This window comes from Lycium ferocissimum, chromosome 11 (assembly GCF_029784015.1).
Source record: "Lycium ferocissimum isolate CSIRO_LF1 chromosome 11, AGI_CSIRO_Lferr_CH_V1, whole genome shotgun sequence".
Lineage (NCBI taxonomy): Eukaryota > Viridiplantae > Streptophyta > Magnoliopsida > Solanales > Solanaceae > Lycium > Lycium ferocissimum.
This window is the reverse complement of record NC_081352.1, coordinates 20,721,311-20,737,610: the sequence shown is the minus strand read 5'-3', so window position 1 is coordinate 20,737,610 and position 16,300 is coordinate 20,721,311. Positions and strand designations below refer to the sequence as shown.

Below are 16,300 nucleotides of genomic sequence, written 5' to 3'. Positions count from 1 at the left end.
CCTAGATCGTGCGATAGAGCTATAATAAGAGGTTTTCCTTCTTTCTAATTCGGTGTTACATTTTCGGCGACGCTTTTCGTGAAGATGAAAGCAACGGCCGCCGAGAAGGATAAGATAGCGACGAAAGGCGGAGACCGGTAAATCTTGAGGAGGGTGAGTCCTATAACGAGGCCACCTCTCGTGCTATTCGCACTCCGCCGATGTCGGGGAGAGCAAGAAGGAGCTCCCACCCCGACTCCCGGCACCTCCGGTTCCCCGGCCCGAGGCTTGATTCGGGGGGGGGACGACGGGTCGTTCTTACGGTAACCCAAATAGTAGCCACTCAGGCTCACCGACAGGGCATGGAATTTGGTGATGGGGGTCGCAGAAAAAGGGCTAGAAGGGAGTACGAAAGGGGACAGGTACAGGAGCATTTTGAGCACTCAGGACCGGATCGGAGTGCCAGAGTTTTGGGGTCCCGGCATAGGGCCGACTTCAAAGATACGGGGCTACCCCCACCGCGGTGCGCGCGATGTGACAGGCCACACTCTGGACGGTGTTACTTAGATACAGGAGCTTGCTTTGTTTGTGGTCAGATTGGCCATGTGATGCGCGATTGCCCGCGGAGGTATAATAGAGATCAAGCTCGGCCAGCCGGGTTAGGTCGGGGCTATGGAGTTTCGGGTCCCGGTATAGCGGTGAGTCTAGCCGGAGAAGACCACCCGTATCACGATGCCTTCGGTGCCGTAGATTACATGCGGGGCGTGTCGCGCGCGGGTACGGATGTTTGCTATGCCGTGCTAGGCCGGGTCATTTTACGCGCGACCGCCCATCTCGACGTGGCGAAGTAGGGTTCGGCCCACGAGGGTAGTAGGCGACCGACGAGATCCCGAGCTATCCCCCGACTCCGTACTGTGTATATCATTAGTATTTTTCTATAATATATATGTATCGACTAATTTAGGTTTTACAATGTTATATATATATATATATATCGCGCCTTATATTACCGAGTGTATTGGGTTGGAACTTGATAGAAGTCGGGTAGGTTGGGACGGATTAGACTGGTATAAAGGAGAGACGGACGTGTTAGATCTAAATTGGATCAGGACAATTCAAGTTTCGATAAGGAGGACCTATTAACCTAAGGCCAGCGTTCAGAGCGAAGTTAATTGACTCGCAGCCTACAAGTAACCTGGGCATCCAAAGTGGGTATGTTAAGCGACACATGAGGCGTTTATGGAGGAGACCTCCCCAAAGTGTCATAATACACTATGAGGCCAGTTTAACATTCGAGGACGAATGTTCTAAAGGGGGGGAGGATGTTATATCCCGCATTTTGTGCAATCGGATAACTCAAGACAATTGCGGGAGGACGATGAGCAAGGTCTTATTTTTTATTTTGCTAAGTATATGAATGGCTTATGAAGCATTTAGAAGCGGAATTATTAAGAAAGGTCAAGGGCATAAAGGGAAATTCGCAATACGTCTCGTGGAATTATGGAGGAAGACGAAGGGTAAATTTGGAATTTGGAAAATAATTTTTCATGAATTGGATGACAAAAAAAATGTGTGGACTTGACTAGTTGGGCCAAGTGTGGCCATCCAAAGGGAATATGGGCCAAGGCCCATATGGTTTTAATGGATGACTTTAAAAGATGACTAAGTCATCTAAATTCATCAAATTATCTAGAGACTTCAAGAAAGTTGGACATAAGAAGAGCGGGGAAAGAACCTTGGCCATTCGGCCATAGTTAAAAAAAAAAAAAAAAAAAAAAACCGAAGCAAGAAAGGAAGAGAAAGAGAAGGAGAGAAAGCTTTCAACTTGTTCTTCCTAGCTAAACAATTCATTAAAAGGTCCTTAACAAGGTGGAGTTGTTGGTGGAGCAAGAATGACTCATATTCATACAAGTTGGAATCTCTACTCAAGTGAAGAATTGAAGGAAAAGGTAAGGTTTGACTCTTCTTGCATGTTATGGATGATGTTTGCATGTGTAGTGTGTAAGAAAATGGATGAAACTCATATGGAACCTAAAAATGGAAGTGTGGCCGTGTAGGTATAGATGGGTGAAGGAATTGTGTACTAACTATTTTGTTTAGTGTTTGAATGTTATGTTGATAATGGAAGTTGAATGATTTTGGAAAGGTTGTAGTTGTGCATAAATATATGATGGTGGCCGTATGGTATGGATTTTGTGTAGCCGTGTATGTGTTGATTTATGAATGAACGGAGAGCATGTTTTAATTAATATCTTGGTTGTTATATTATGGATTTCATGATGCAAATAGAAGCTTAATGAGTTTAGTGAAGTTGTGATAGTTGGAGACTTGTTATGTAAAGTTCATGTAAATGGAATATAATGAATCTTGCATGCATGGAAGATAATGAGACTTGTATGATATCGTTGGTATATGAATTATTAGTTTGTTATTGTTTTCCTTGGAGTTGGAAGATCTTGATGGATGTAGTATATTGATTAAGTTGTTAGAATGTATCTTGGATTGGAATTGGAAATTGTTATTATTGTTGCGATATTATGATTGCTAGTTTGGCCGGGTTGAATTCCCGGATTGTTGTTGATGAGAATTGGCTAAGATGATTCTTGGGGAATGATGTATTTACAGAGGAAGTGCTGCCGAAATTTCGGTAGACAAGTGTCGCTTTGAGATTTTACTTCTAGACACTTGATCTAACATTTGGTAAACATGACCAAATTGTAGATTCTGGCGAAGTTGGAGCTTGAATTTGGAGTGCCATAAGGAGCGAAAAGAGGTATGTAAGGCTTCACCCTTCTTTCTATGGCATGTCTTAGACGTACTAAGTCGACTACGTGTCCCGAGGACCATTCCTTTTCTCGGAATCTAAGATTGAAAATAGCTACTATTCATTCAAGTAGAATTGAATTAGAACTTGCATAAAATGTGGGAAAAACTTCTTGGACATCCGTAACTTACCCAAATAGGATTCTATCACCCTAAGACCCTCCCAAGTGACGCCATGAACTCGTAATATATGAAAATTTGATACGCCGCCTCGTTTGACTCGAGGTGGGCCCACTATTCCTGAAATCTTTCCTATTGTTTCATTTAACTTATTTTCATTCTTTAATGTAAGGAAACTTTTGGACATCTTTTCGTCTACTAAATAAGAATTGTTTTAATTAAACCCTTAACCCCAATGCATGATTTTCTCTTCTAAAAGTTTACAAATGTTTTCCAAAATATTCTTTTTCTTCAAAAACCCGCTTTACAATATCGAAAGTCTTAATGACTAAAGCAATGACTATGATTCTACGATGCCTATGATCCTATGAAGACCGTGATCCTATGACTACTACGATTCTATGATACCTATGATTCTATGGTGACTATGATTCCCCTATTACCTATGATTCTACGATGTCAGCTATGCCATGTCTATAACCCGATATGCTATGACACGTTCTATGTTGATATTCTCGCCTTATGATCATCGTCCCTTCAAGGTGAGATAAAGCGACCATGATTACTCCATAAAGCAATCGGAGGGTTCCGACCTTACGTCACTCCGATAAGTACATGATTTCTCTTGGGCTCCCCTGCATGCTATGGTATATATATATATATGTTTAAAAATATTTTTGGGGAAAACTGGGAAAAAGGGCAGAGCGCTATGAGCGCTGGGTTACTCACGGTGCATGTATCCGTACTTGACTTGATATCATCCCGGACGCGGGATGCCCGGACGCGGGAATTATACTATGTGGGCGGCCGATATATTCGTACTATGATATACTATGCTATGCTATGATACTATGATATACTATGCTATGCTATGATACTATGATATACTATGCTATGCTATGATACTATGATATACTATGCTATGCTATGATACATTATGATATGATATAAATTCTACTTTCCATGCCTATGAAAAGAAATGTTTTGTTTTTAAAAAGGAAAAACAAGCATGCATGATATCCGGCCTGAAAAGGGCGTTCCTATGCACAAAAGTTACATCCTTATCTCGGTATATATATCCATGACCCCTCGATATTGTTACTTATAATCTATGCTCTTGTTTATGTTATTTTCTATGTCTTACATACTCGGTACATTATTCGTACCGACGCCCCTTCATGTGGGCGGCGCGTTTCATGCCGCGCGAGGTCGACGAGACAGCCGGAGTTGATCCCTAGGAGTTCCTCGGCAAAGCATTTTTTTGCGGCGCTCCGGTTGTTTCGGAGCCCCGGTCCCTTGGTACTATTTTTGTGTACATATTCGGGCACGGCAGTACTCGGCCCTTTCTATGTATATGTGTACTATGTTTAGAGGCTCGTAGACGAAATGTACGTAGCTATTGGTACTCCCGATTGTCCCCGTCGTCGTATAGTATGATCGTAAAGCTTACTAGTTTATGTTCATAATTGTACTATGTATGCTTATGCTAGTCGAAAAAAAACGGCGTAGTTCATATATGCAATAAGAGTCAGCGGGTTCGCTCGGCTCCGAATATGGGGTCGGGTGCCCATCACACCCTAGTAAGATCGGGGTGTGACAAAGGGGTAAGGTAAGAATATTGCCTATATGATTGAGATGTAAAGCCGAACAATGAAAAGGAAGGTAAACAAGAAGGTATAACGGGCGGTATCGCTAAAGGATCGGTACATCTCGAGGTGTGATATATGAGGTAAGTTTTGATATCTTTGTTCTTTTACACGAAATTGGGAGCCCTGGGTGGCTGGGATATGTCGTGTATATATATATATATATATATATATATATATATATATATATGCCCCGCGAGGCATTGTTGGTATTTCTTTGTGTTTTGGATAGTAAAAATTATAAAGGAGACTCTACCAGAATTTTTCAACATCAGGTCATTTGGTTAGGTACATCTAACAAGAAGAAACGTGAAAAAGGAAATATCGTAAATAGACAATAAGTGGGATGTGTTGCTTTAGAAGAGTTATGGATTTGGCATGGCCTGAAGAATGATCTGTGAGGAAGGTGAGTTATAAGAAGAGAAGGTTATTATGACAAATTCAAAGGTATTAAAGTATCGAAAGGATTATGGGATTAGTTATACATTTAAGCCAAGTTAAAGAGTATTACCGCATATAGATACGGCCTAATCTTGACATATTATAGATGTCGAAGCTATGGAGATAGTTGTATACAAGTTGGATTGAGGGGAATAGTAGGGTTGCGTTAATAAGGCGATACAATATGAAGGGACTACGCGAAGAGTTGAGGCCAAAGGTGGGATGATAAGCGAAGGACATACGCCTATGATATTACAGATAAATTGAGGGAAAGTGCAAGGCGACTCAAGTTAGAATGTTAAGGAATGATAAGAGTGAAAGGACATAAGGCAAGCTATGAAAGTATCGTTAAGCTAAGCTAAATGGAACATATCGAAATTGAGATCCAAAAAGAAGACCAAGGACTGAACTAGAGTGCAAAAGGAAAGGAAGCATTAAAAGATAACCAGAAGTGGAAGGAAAGAGGAAGGTAAGGATGATTACGCGGAAGGGTATTTATGATAAAGAGAAATACCAGAGGAAATTGGGAAGATTGGAAGTACTAAAATATGATTTAAAAAGAGAAAGGTTAACTCCAATAGAGTGTGATACTGAAGTATCGATTGGGATGGATAAGCACAAGTGAAATACGACGAGTCTTTTAGTAAAATGAAGTAATGTGACATACGTAGACGAGGGCATAGAATACGAAGGTTTATAACGAATGTGAATAACTTGGTAAGACAACTTATGTGGTAAGTGTAATAGGGTCAATCGTAAAAGAGTTACGTGTTAAGTATGCTTACTCCACGAGGTTTATTCGGTTTATAAGTAGTTTTATGAATGAGAGCAAGAAGTGGCACTCTATAGAATTGATTATGATTGGGATATGATGAGAACGTAGCAAGGACTGTAATACAAAGTAAGTAAAGTATAGCGAGGAAACGACTAAAGAGGTGACATGTTCTAGGTGAATAGAGAGTGAATGCAGGTGTGAATCCAATAAGCGAGCCATGAAGCAGTGGATGAGAAAGCTTATAAGACCTTGTTAGGGAAAGTTCAGCATAGAGGTTTCGCAATGACAGGAATGATAGCAAGCATGAGGGAAGAGGAAGTCAACTCGAAAAAGAAATCAGAGAAAGGTGACATAGCAAAGTAGTGGCGGAGAATTGAGATCACGAATGATATTTTGGCTGGATGTAAAAGACCAAGACTACGGAAAGATGAATGACTAAATAGAACGATTGTTAGGAAAAGGATCAGCACAATAAGGATGAGAGGGAATGAGTGGAATAAGTGTTGGAAGCGAAGAATGGATTGTATAGAAGTAATATATTTTGAAGGACAAAGCGGTACTGAGTTAAGAATAGGGTTCCTTGTGCGAGGAATAAAGGATTAATTATAAAACGGAGTAAGTATGGGTATAGAAAGAAAAGGAAACATGCGAAGTACACAAGCTTAAGAAGTAGTCGTATCATGAGAAAAGGAAGATGCGTCTCCTACGGATACCCTATACTAAGACAGAACAAGTAAAGTACATAAAGGAATAAGATGGAAAGAAAAATGTGGCTATGAGTTATGAGTTCACCACATGACGATAAAGCGATAAAGTAAGGCTATCACCAATGACAAGTAAAGATATGATTATGATTGGCTTCGAAATCAATGCTGAGTACAACACAAGAATAAAAGAGTATGAGGTACAAGGGGCATTAGTTGCGCATGAGACTTAGATCCTTGATAAGACAGATGGCGGTTTAAGGGAAATGCATTTACGGTTGCTATAAGTCGATTACGGGAAAGAGAGAAATAACTTGAGATGGAAAAAAAAAGGGGAAGATGACGCTACCAGTGAATGCTGACTATTGAAGAATGGGATAAGTGACACTACATGGATGGTACAGACGGTTAGACATACTATTATTTTGAGTATCCCCATGGGACGTAGCTGTTAATTGGAGCGGATGTAGGCATCGACTCATAATTAACGGTTGAGCTAAGCAAAGTACATCCTTGCTTGGGGTGCTATGTTGGCCGACCATCTTGGGTTACGTAATCGTAAGATGAGTATGTTAAGACTTCACACATGAATTCGCAGACTATAAATTACGGAAATGGCATGAATATGATGCAGTACAATAAAGGAATTGAGGAAAAGGGTACGTGAGTTCAAGGCTGGAAGTGAGGTAATGGATTTGAGAATAGTACAAGTGAGACCCCTAAAGGGGGGAAGTGAGTAAGGAAAATATAAGTGTAGAGATTGAAACGATGAATCCTAAGATGTGACAAGTATAGACCCTAAAACAAAAAGTGAGAGTTATACGGAAATGGTATAGTTGTTATCATTATACATTTCAGTATGGACATAAAGTGAATCGATGAAAGGAACGTATTAGGCTTGAGATTGAAAGTAAGGATTGAAGATCGATGTGTGGATTTGTTTCGAAGGCACCATAAGGTAAGACTCATAAGGAGGGAGCGAGTGAATAGAGTGCAAAGATTCCAAACACACTCAGATATGAAAAACAAATGTAGTTTGAAGTGAGAATTTTTGTAGAAGCGAGTTTAATAAGATCTAAGGGTTGGTCAGCAAAGGAATAGAGTGATTGAAGGGTATCTTTTGAGATTGGACTGAAAATAATTCGTGAGGAAGAAAAGAAATTGAACAATATTCCAGTGAAGGGGACAAAGATTGACAAGATATTGGAATAACTACGATGCTTACTATGGTATGATCACCCAGTAAAGGGAGACTACAAAACAGCGCGAGCTGGACAATTGAATGATCAGGTCGTAGAAAATAGATGCAATAGTGCATCGATTATGATAGCATTAAAGGAAGAAGATCATTGAAGGAGGGATTCAAGATATTGACTTAGCATAAGGACCCTTATTAAAAGAAAAAGAAAAGAGAGAATCGAGTAAAGCGTAGGGTGAAAGGAAATTTCGGTGTTATACCAACTAGAAAATAAAATACCGCAATGATCGACCCAGTCGCTATAGAAGGGAACGCAAGGGATAGCGATGCTACGAGTTCAAAAGAATGAGTACTAAAGGAAAAAAAAATATTAGCGGTGGAATTGTGTCCTAATGGCATTACGGTTTTAACGAGAGAAGAAGAAGAAAAGCGACAGGTGATAAAGGTTATAGAATTGTCTATGGTAAGATATGATAACCAAGAAGCAGATAAGGAAGAGAGTAAGAGCATGACAAAATAAGTCAAGAGAGATAATAAGAAGGACATAGTAAACATACGAGATATATAGAACAAAGTGATGATATCGCGAGACAAAGAAGGTTTTGAATAAGAATGGAAGAGTTGATAGTGATTATGACGTGAGTTTCGTCTTATTTTAACATTCGAGGACGAATGTTCAAAAGGGGGAAGGATGTTACATCCCGTATTCTCGTGCGTTAAGTTGCATCATAGGTTAGTCACATAAGCTCAAAGGACAGGATTATGTTTGAAGTTATAAGTGTTTATGTTATGTTCAACAAGTGATAAGTAAGTGCCGCGAAGGTTGGAGGCTAAACGAATCGGAAAAAAAAAAAAAAAAAAAGTTTTCGCTGAGTTTGGGATGTTGAATAACCTATACAGACTGTATAGAGTTTTGGACATATCCAAGTATGCAAATAAAGAGATCGGTGTATAAAAGTTTTAGGTCTTGAAATAATTTCCACGGATGAACAGATCTTGCTACGGTAAGTCGGTGAACGATCTTGCTACAGTGACTTCGGAGCAACTATATAAGGGGGTTTAACCCCTCATTTTCAGCCAAGAAAACAGCCCAAAAATACTTCCCAACAATTCTAGAAAGTTCTCCAACCTTCCCTCCATTAAGTTTCAACGCGTGTTAAGTAAAAATCTCCGGATTCGGGTTCCGCCGGCGTATAGTTATGATTATCATATTGTGTTGCGGTGAATTTGTGGCTTGGGAATAAGGCAAGTATTGGAGATATCGCGGTATTAGCGGAAGTAAGGTATGAATCTTTCTCTTTTGCTATCATTTGAGGCTTATTTACGGAGATAAATTTATGGAATAATTATGTAGCGAGTTCGTTTGTGGAGGAGTTGGAGAAAATATCATGTGGAGTATTTGATGGAATATTTTGGTAGTAATGAGGTTGTTGTTGTTTCTGTTGTTGTTATTGGTTGTTGATTGTTGGTATTGAGAGTTCGGGCTAGGCATATAAATAGGGGAGATGCTGTCCGAATTTCGGCAGACCTTAAAAGGAATTTATTTAGAGACTTAAGATAAGAGTGTGACAATGAGCCTAATGATAATACGAATGGTTGCCTATGTAGATTATGAGATGACGAACGATCCTAAATAAATCGTGCGACAGGAAGCAAGTTGGAAAGTCGGAGAGTAAGCTCCAAAGGTATGTTAAGGCTATTCCTCTTCCTTTTAAAGGCATGATTCGCATTTCTTCCATAATACCTTGTTTTCGAAAATACTAGCAGTTCATGATTCTCAAAATCCTTATGATGCTAAAACGAATGTTTTCTATAAGGACCATGATGAGGATTATGATGATCCCATTTCTCCGGAGATTCTAAAGTTATGGTTTCAATGTCATTATGATTCAAAGGTTTCAAGATTTTGATCATGTTTGTTGATGTTGATCTCATCTTATGATTTTGCTCAAAAGGCATGATTCCTATCTCATGATTCCATATATGTTTCCACAACTCTCTTACTTCCAAAAGTTAAAAGTTCATGATCCTTAAAAACTTCTTATGACACTTAAGATGGGATGCTTTCTATGATGAACATGATGATGATGATCTTAATTCTAGAAATTCCAAAGCTTATGATTTTAATGCTATTATGAGATTATTGAGCTTATTTCATGATTGTCTCGATTTTATTCATTGTTGTTGATCTCACCTTATAATAATTGTTCCTTCAAGGTGAGATATAGCGATGATGATTGATCCACAATATAATCGGAGGCTACCGACCTTACGTCACTCCGAGATAGTTGTGGCTTTTATTGGGCTCTCATGCATGCTTTATATATATGTATGTGTTTTCTCACACAGAGCCGCGCTATAGTCGGCCGGGTACGGCACCTATTGTGCAACAACTGATCAGTTGGTACTACACACGGAGTCCCGAAAGGGCCGGGTACGTTACACACGGAGTCCCGAAAGGGCCGGGTACGTTACACACCGAGTCCCGAAAGGGCCGGGTACTATATATACACAACGAGTCTGAAAAGGCCGGGTACGTTATGATGATGATATTATATATATGTATGTAAGAAAAAGTTTTTTTTTTTTAAAAAGGCGAGCATGCACGACATCCGCCTTACGAGGCATCCGGATGTACGGTGTTATCTCTCTCATTCCATGTTACCTTTCATATCTATATTATGTTGTTATTCATGCCTTACATACTCAGTACATTATTCGTACTGACGTCCCTTCTTGTGGACGCTGCGTTTCATGCCACGCAGGTGTATACAGATGAGTAGAGGATATTAGTAGAAGATGTTCCAGCTGGATTGGCGAGCTCCATTTCCTTCCGGAGTGTTGCCGAGTCAGAGTATCTATGTTATGGTATCTTGATTTATGTTAGAGACTTTGCAGACAGAGTCACGAATATAGCATGTCAGTCTTGTAAGCGGCTCTGTAAGCCGATGTATCATTATGCATTACGTTACAAATTTCATATGATTACAGATTTTACTTGATTTGAGAAAGACGAAAAGCATGTTTTTTTTAAAAGCTTTCATTATGCACTCATTTCATGATTTAAGAGTCCAGTAAGATTATGAGTATAACGAGAACCAGCGGGTTCGCTCGGCCCTAAGTAAGGGTCGGGTGCCCATCATGCCCTATCAAAAGTTGAGGTGTGACAGAAAATAAGTCTAAATAATCAATATCAGAGTGGTGATTATCTTTTTAAAGAACATTCAAGGTTAAAAAAATATTATCACTCTCATCATCTGATGATCTCAACTTTCTGCCAGTAAATAGAAAATCAAAAATGTTTTCGTACACTTCAAGTTATTTAATCTATTTAGAAGTGAAAATAATTGATTGATTTACTATATATAAAAAGTAATCAACTCTAAAAAAATATTCATAATAATATTTGGTTTTATTATCAACATTCTCATAAATTATTTCTTTCAATATATTATGCATTTCTTACAAAATTCAGGTTATATATTCATCTCAGGTTGTAATTCTCTAAGCAGATATAATACCAATTGCAAAATATCTTCTCCCCATATTTTTGAAAAAAATTAAAATCCATGACAAATAAATATGCATGTCTTTTGATAAAAAATTTTTGGTAACCAAATTAACCACAATCAATACACCATGCCAAATAGTCATACCCTATAAAATCTAAAATTATTAGGCTCATATAGCTTTACGTTTAGTTTTTGGATTATCACTAACTATACTAATTTCAGTAAAGCATCTTTATTTTTGTTGTTTGAAATATTATTGTTTTTATACTTTTAATAACTTTTTCAACATGTTTGTGACAATAATTTTAAAGTTAGGTTGGGTAACTATCATTTAAAATCTTCCACTGCTTAGTAGAAGAATAAAATAGTGAATATATAGTATATTGTAATCACTCCAAATAATAATATAGCATTCCACAAGAACTAGTCATATCAAGAAGTGCCAAATTACCATCAATGGATATGGTGCAGCGCATGGAGCTGCTTCTCCTCCTAATCAATAAGGTTTCTAGTTCGAGTCCTGAGTATGGAAAAAATTCATTTTTTTGTGGGGAATGCCCTCCAAAGGCACTGGTCTTTAATTTTTGCCCCCCAAATTTGAAATCTTTAATTTTTGCCATTCGCCTAAAATTCATGGGTTCTGGGTTCGAACCCCCGCTCAGTCAAATATTAAAAAAAAAAAGTTGCAAGGCAGAAGTTTGATGAAAAGTTAGGCCTGTTTAAGGCAAACTTCTGCCTGAATAGGCCTAACTTTTCCCCAAAATTAGGCCTATTCGGGCAAAAGTTAGGCCTTAAGGCAGAGGTTTGTAAAATTCCAACTAAGTATATGTTTAAAAAAAAAAAAAAAAAAAAAAACAAACAAACAAACTCTACATTAAGATAGGATTTGAAACTCTGCCTGCCTGGCTCAAACAAGTCCTCTCATCCTGAGGTGAGGGTGGGATGCCTATCGAAATAAGAAAAGATGGAAAAGGCTATCAACGTCCAATTCAAAGTTTCTTGCATTTTCCGATGTTGTTGGCGACAAGAGCTTCCTATGAGCCCGAATGTGATCTTTACCTTAAAGTGGCTTAAGATTGTTAAACTTCACTATTCGACTTGCATGCAAAATTCTGCCTTGCGAATCCAAACTCTACCATGCAATTTTTTAAATTTTTGACAGAGCGGGGGTTCGAACCGCAAAATCAAGGGATTTTTAGCGAAGGGTAAAAATTAAAGATCACCAATTTGAGGGGCAAAAATTAAAGACCAGTGCCTTTGAAGGGCAATCGTGCAAATGACCAAAAAAATCTTTGATAGGAAGTGATTCCCTCGAATGGGCTTTACGCGGCGCAAACCCAACATAATAGGGCTCCAATGTAAGTACCGGAAACCTGGGAAAAAAAAAAAAAAAGTACACTTTATAAAGATCAGGGCTCCAAAAATTTTCGGGTAAAACACTTGCTTGAGTTGCTTTAGGCTGCAGCCACCCAACAAACCTTTTCCATAGCAAAATTGAACTTCAAAAGTACAATTTTTCCAACCCAGATGGAATCTAAGGGAGACAAAGCCTTCCGTCTACATGCAAACCATTCTTCAAGGTTGACTATTTCTACCCTTCCATCAGAACTCATAACTGAAATCCTATTAAAATTACTAATTAAATCCCTCATGCAACTCACACGTGTGTTTCAAAATTTTGGCTTGCTTTAATCTCTGGCCATGACTTTATCAAGACCCATCTTAGTTTGTCAGTTAATAATGAGGACTATAGCCACCATAAGCTTATGTTGAGTTATTCCCAATGTAGGAACAATCTCAAGTGTTGTTCCGTTAGGTCTTTACTTTATGAGTCTGTTATTGAGGCATCTCACTTGGATTATCCCAAGAAAGAAGGCCGCAAATCTCTCGAGGTTGTGGGTTCTGTCAATGGATTGATTTGTCTTGCTAATATGGCAAAAGAATTGCTTTTATGGAACCCAACAATTAGAAAGTGCAAGAAATTGCCTGATTCTATGCCTAAGTTGATGAATAAAAACCTTGTTATATATGGTTTTAGATTTGATGAGTTGCATGATGATTATAAGGTTGTAGGTATATTGTGTATTTATGAAAATGGCCTTTTCGCTGACTTCGAGGTCAAAATATATAGTCTAAATAGTGATTCTTGGAGAAATAAGGATGATTTTCCAGGTGGGTTGCCATTTGGTTATCAGAGTAAGTTTGTAAATGGGAATCTTCATTGGGCATTGGGCTGCTACTGATGGTCTTCATGGGTTTAATGAACAAGGGCCTTGGAGTATCATTTAGCTTGATATATATAGCTAATGAGAAATGGGGAAAGGTAGAGCAACCTTCTTGTGCAGAAGGAGATTTTGGTTTGAGGCAAGGAGTGTTGGGAAATGATCTTTCTGTACTCTGTAATTACCATAGCATTCACATAGATGTGTGGGGGTATGAAGGACTATGGGGTTAAAGAGTCTTGGGCAAAAATGTATACCATCAATTGGCCCGGTGATCTTAAGAGGCGTGTGCTTGTTCCATCCTTTTGCATGTCAAATAAAGGCGATATTCTTCTTGTGTTTGGATCAACTTCGATGATATACAATCCAAAGGATGACAAAATCAAATATGCAAAAATTACTAACTTTGGTTACTGTAGTGGGACTGAAATCTATATTGAAAGCCTCGTTTGTCCCATTTCAAAAAAAAAAAGAAAAAAGAAAAAACTGCCAAGGATACAATAAGAATGAAGTCTGTGAAAACTCAGATAAATGACAGATTGTAATGACTTGTAAGATTCCACTTTATACATTTCTCACAAGTGCTGCTCAATTCTGTTTCTTTTGTAAAATATAGTGAAATACATTGCATATTTAAGTGACATCGTTACACCATGTCTGCTTGGAGATCTTTTCAATCAGTTTACTTTTGGCGTATTTTACATGAAACAACTTTCTGCGAGAACATTTATTTGGTTGTAGAGTTTGGTGTCTTCAACACTCAAAATATATTGCTTACTGTTTTTTTTTTTCCAGTTATTTGGCCAATCAAACGCCAAAACTTCTTTCCCTTTAACAGTAATATTGACTTGCAAAATTGGTTCAAAGGAGAAAGCAATTGAGAAAATATGTTGCTCTGGTCATGAGACGGGGGTGATGGGGGTAATAGTAAACACGGAATTACAGGAGAAATAGATTTGAGTTTGACGCTTTCTTTAATAGGGTACTAGCAGTCTAAAATAGAGTACATGAAAGTAAAATTTATGTCATCTTTGTAATTGAAACAAGAAGGTTCCAACTATAATGATTTCTTTTATCTTGTTCCTTAATAGCGTCGCGAATTGTATCTAAGTTAGTAGTTTTGACAGAATCCTCAGATATTCTGATTGATCTTTGAAATATTAAGAGTTTTAAAAGAACAAGGTGCAATGGTCATGTATCACCAAGTTGATGAAAACCGTTGTTTAATGCGGTTAAAGTGAAACTTTACTTCGTTAATGGTATCTACTATTTGTTGTGGCATTCTGAAAATTTGTCTCAAGAGTCTAGCCAGTGTATCACATACAGATAAGGAGACAGTGGTTATTAGTGCTCGAAAACAATGACAATAGTCTTCTGACAGACATCTATTTACTTTTTATTGTTGTATTTGTTGATTTGCATCCTATGTGAGACATTACATTGAGTAAACAACACTGCAAAAAAGTGTAACTTTAGCGGTCCCTGCTTGTGTGTATTCTTGTTTTTCTTTTGGTCTATTGCTGTGTTTGCTGAGCTCAAAGGGAATTCTTGGCTGATTGATTTCTGAAGTTGCTTCAGACATACATGGTTTACAGAAGTAAAAGATTTTGAGTGTTATGTGGCACATGAATGATATGTTACTATTTTCAGCTGCCATGTCTCTTCTCGTCGTGAAGCCGTAGCAGTGAGATCAAATCTTCATTAGGCTACGACTAAACAACCTTAAACTTTCTAGGTTTCTTCATGATATGACTTTCAGTGACTGGACATGCCTTTATTGTTTCACAACACTCGAAAGATGCAAAATTTTGATGAACGTTTGCGTTGGAAATCTGCCGAAAATCTCGAATTTCTGACCGGAAGTCGGTCGAAATGTTTGCGATGAAAATATTCCGATGAATTTCCATCAGTAATTTGCGTTTTTCTAGTAGTGCCAAGTTACTAATCCCACCCTTTTATGAAATATTACTTGTAATTGATATTTGTATCTTAGGTGATTTAATAGTGTAAGAGTTTTTACACTATCACCGGGTGGAACTAAAGCTCCATTTAACAGGTTCAGCATAATTCAGTAGTTTTAGCTCAAATTTTCTGAGTATGTGTTAAAAAATTCACTGAACATAATTTATCCAGAATCTAGCAAACTATATTTTCTAAAATCTAGAAGTCATAAACTTAAAATCCTAGTTTCTGTCACTTGTGTCAAGAATTTCCTAGAAAACAGAGGAGTTGTTTTAAGACTCTTGAAACAATGTGAAATCTCTCATCTTGCTCATTGGTTGACTTCCTTCATTTGTATCTTGCTTTTCTCAGAACAGTTCGGATTATAATGCCACAAGCCACTGAGCTGAAAATCTTTTACAAGCTCCTCCAAAAGAAAGAAAAAAACTTCTACAAACTTCTCTGCATTTCATCTTTCATCATGATTATAATCATTATATTCAAATAGGTTGAGTTTCACTAGACCTTAATATGCAGTGAGTGCTGTTGTAGTACAACTTTTGCTCTTTGCTGTGAGAAAACTCTGTTTGCGTTACAATTTGCTCCGCAAGTTTTGCCTGATCAAGAAAAGCTCTCTAATTCCGGTTGTTGCTTTTCTTTTTGTTACTTCGAAAGTAGCTGAATTTTCGATATTCCTTTTGTTTTCTCATCAACTTCTACTTTCTTCTCTTCAGTGATCAAGGGTCTTTTTTTTTTTTTTTTTTTTTTTTTAATTTAGCATGATTTGTAGGAGAAAAAATTTTCTCTTCATTCTCTTTACTGCATTGTTAAAGTTCAGCCCATGCATTAGAGAGCACCTTGCTAGCTGCATTAAATTCTGATTCTAATAACAAATTAAGCACAAATATCTCTCCATTGAGAGCATCATATCAATAGCAA

At 37.9% G+C, this 16,300-nt stretch overlaps 1 pseudogene; it reads left to right on the top strand.

Moving 5' to 3' along the window:
- The first annotated feature begins 12,666 nt into the window (after positions 1 to 12,666).
- Positions 12,667 to 14,105, top strand: LOC132037724 (F-box/kelch-repeat protein At3g23880-like; annotated as a pseudogene).
- The last annotated feature ends 2,195 nt before the right edge of the window (positions 14,106 to 16,300 follow it).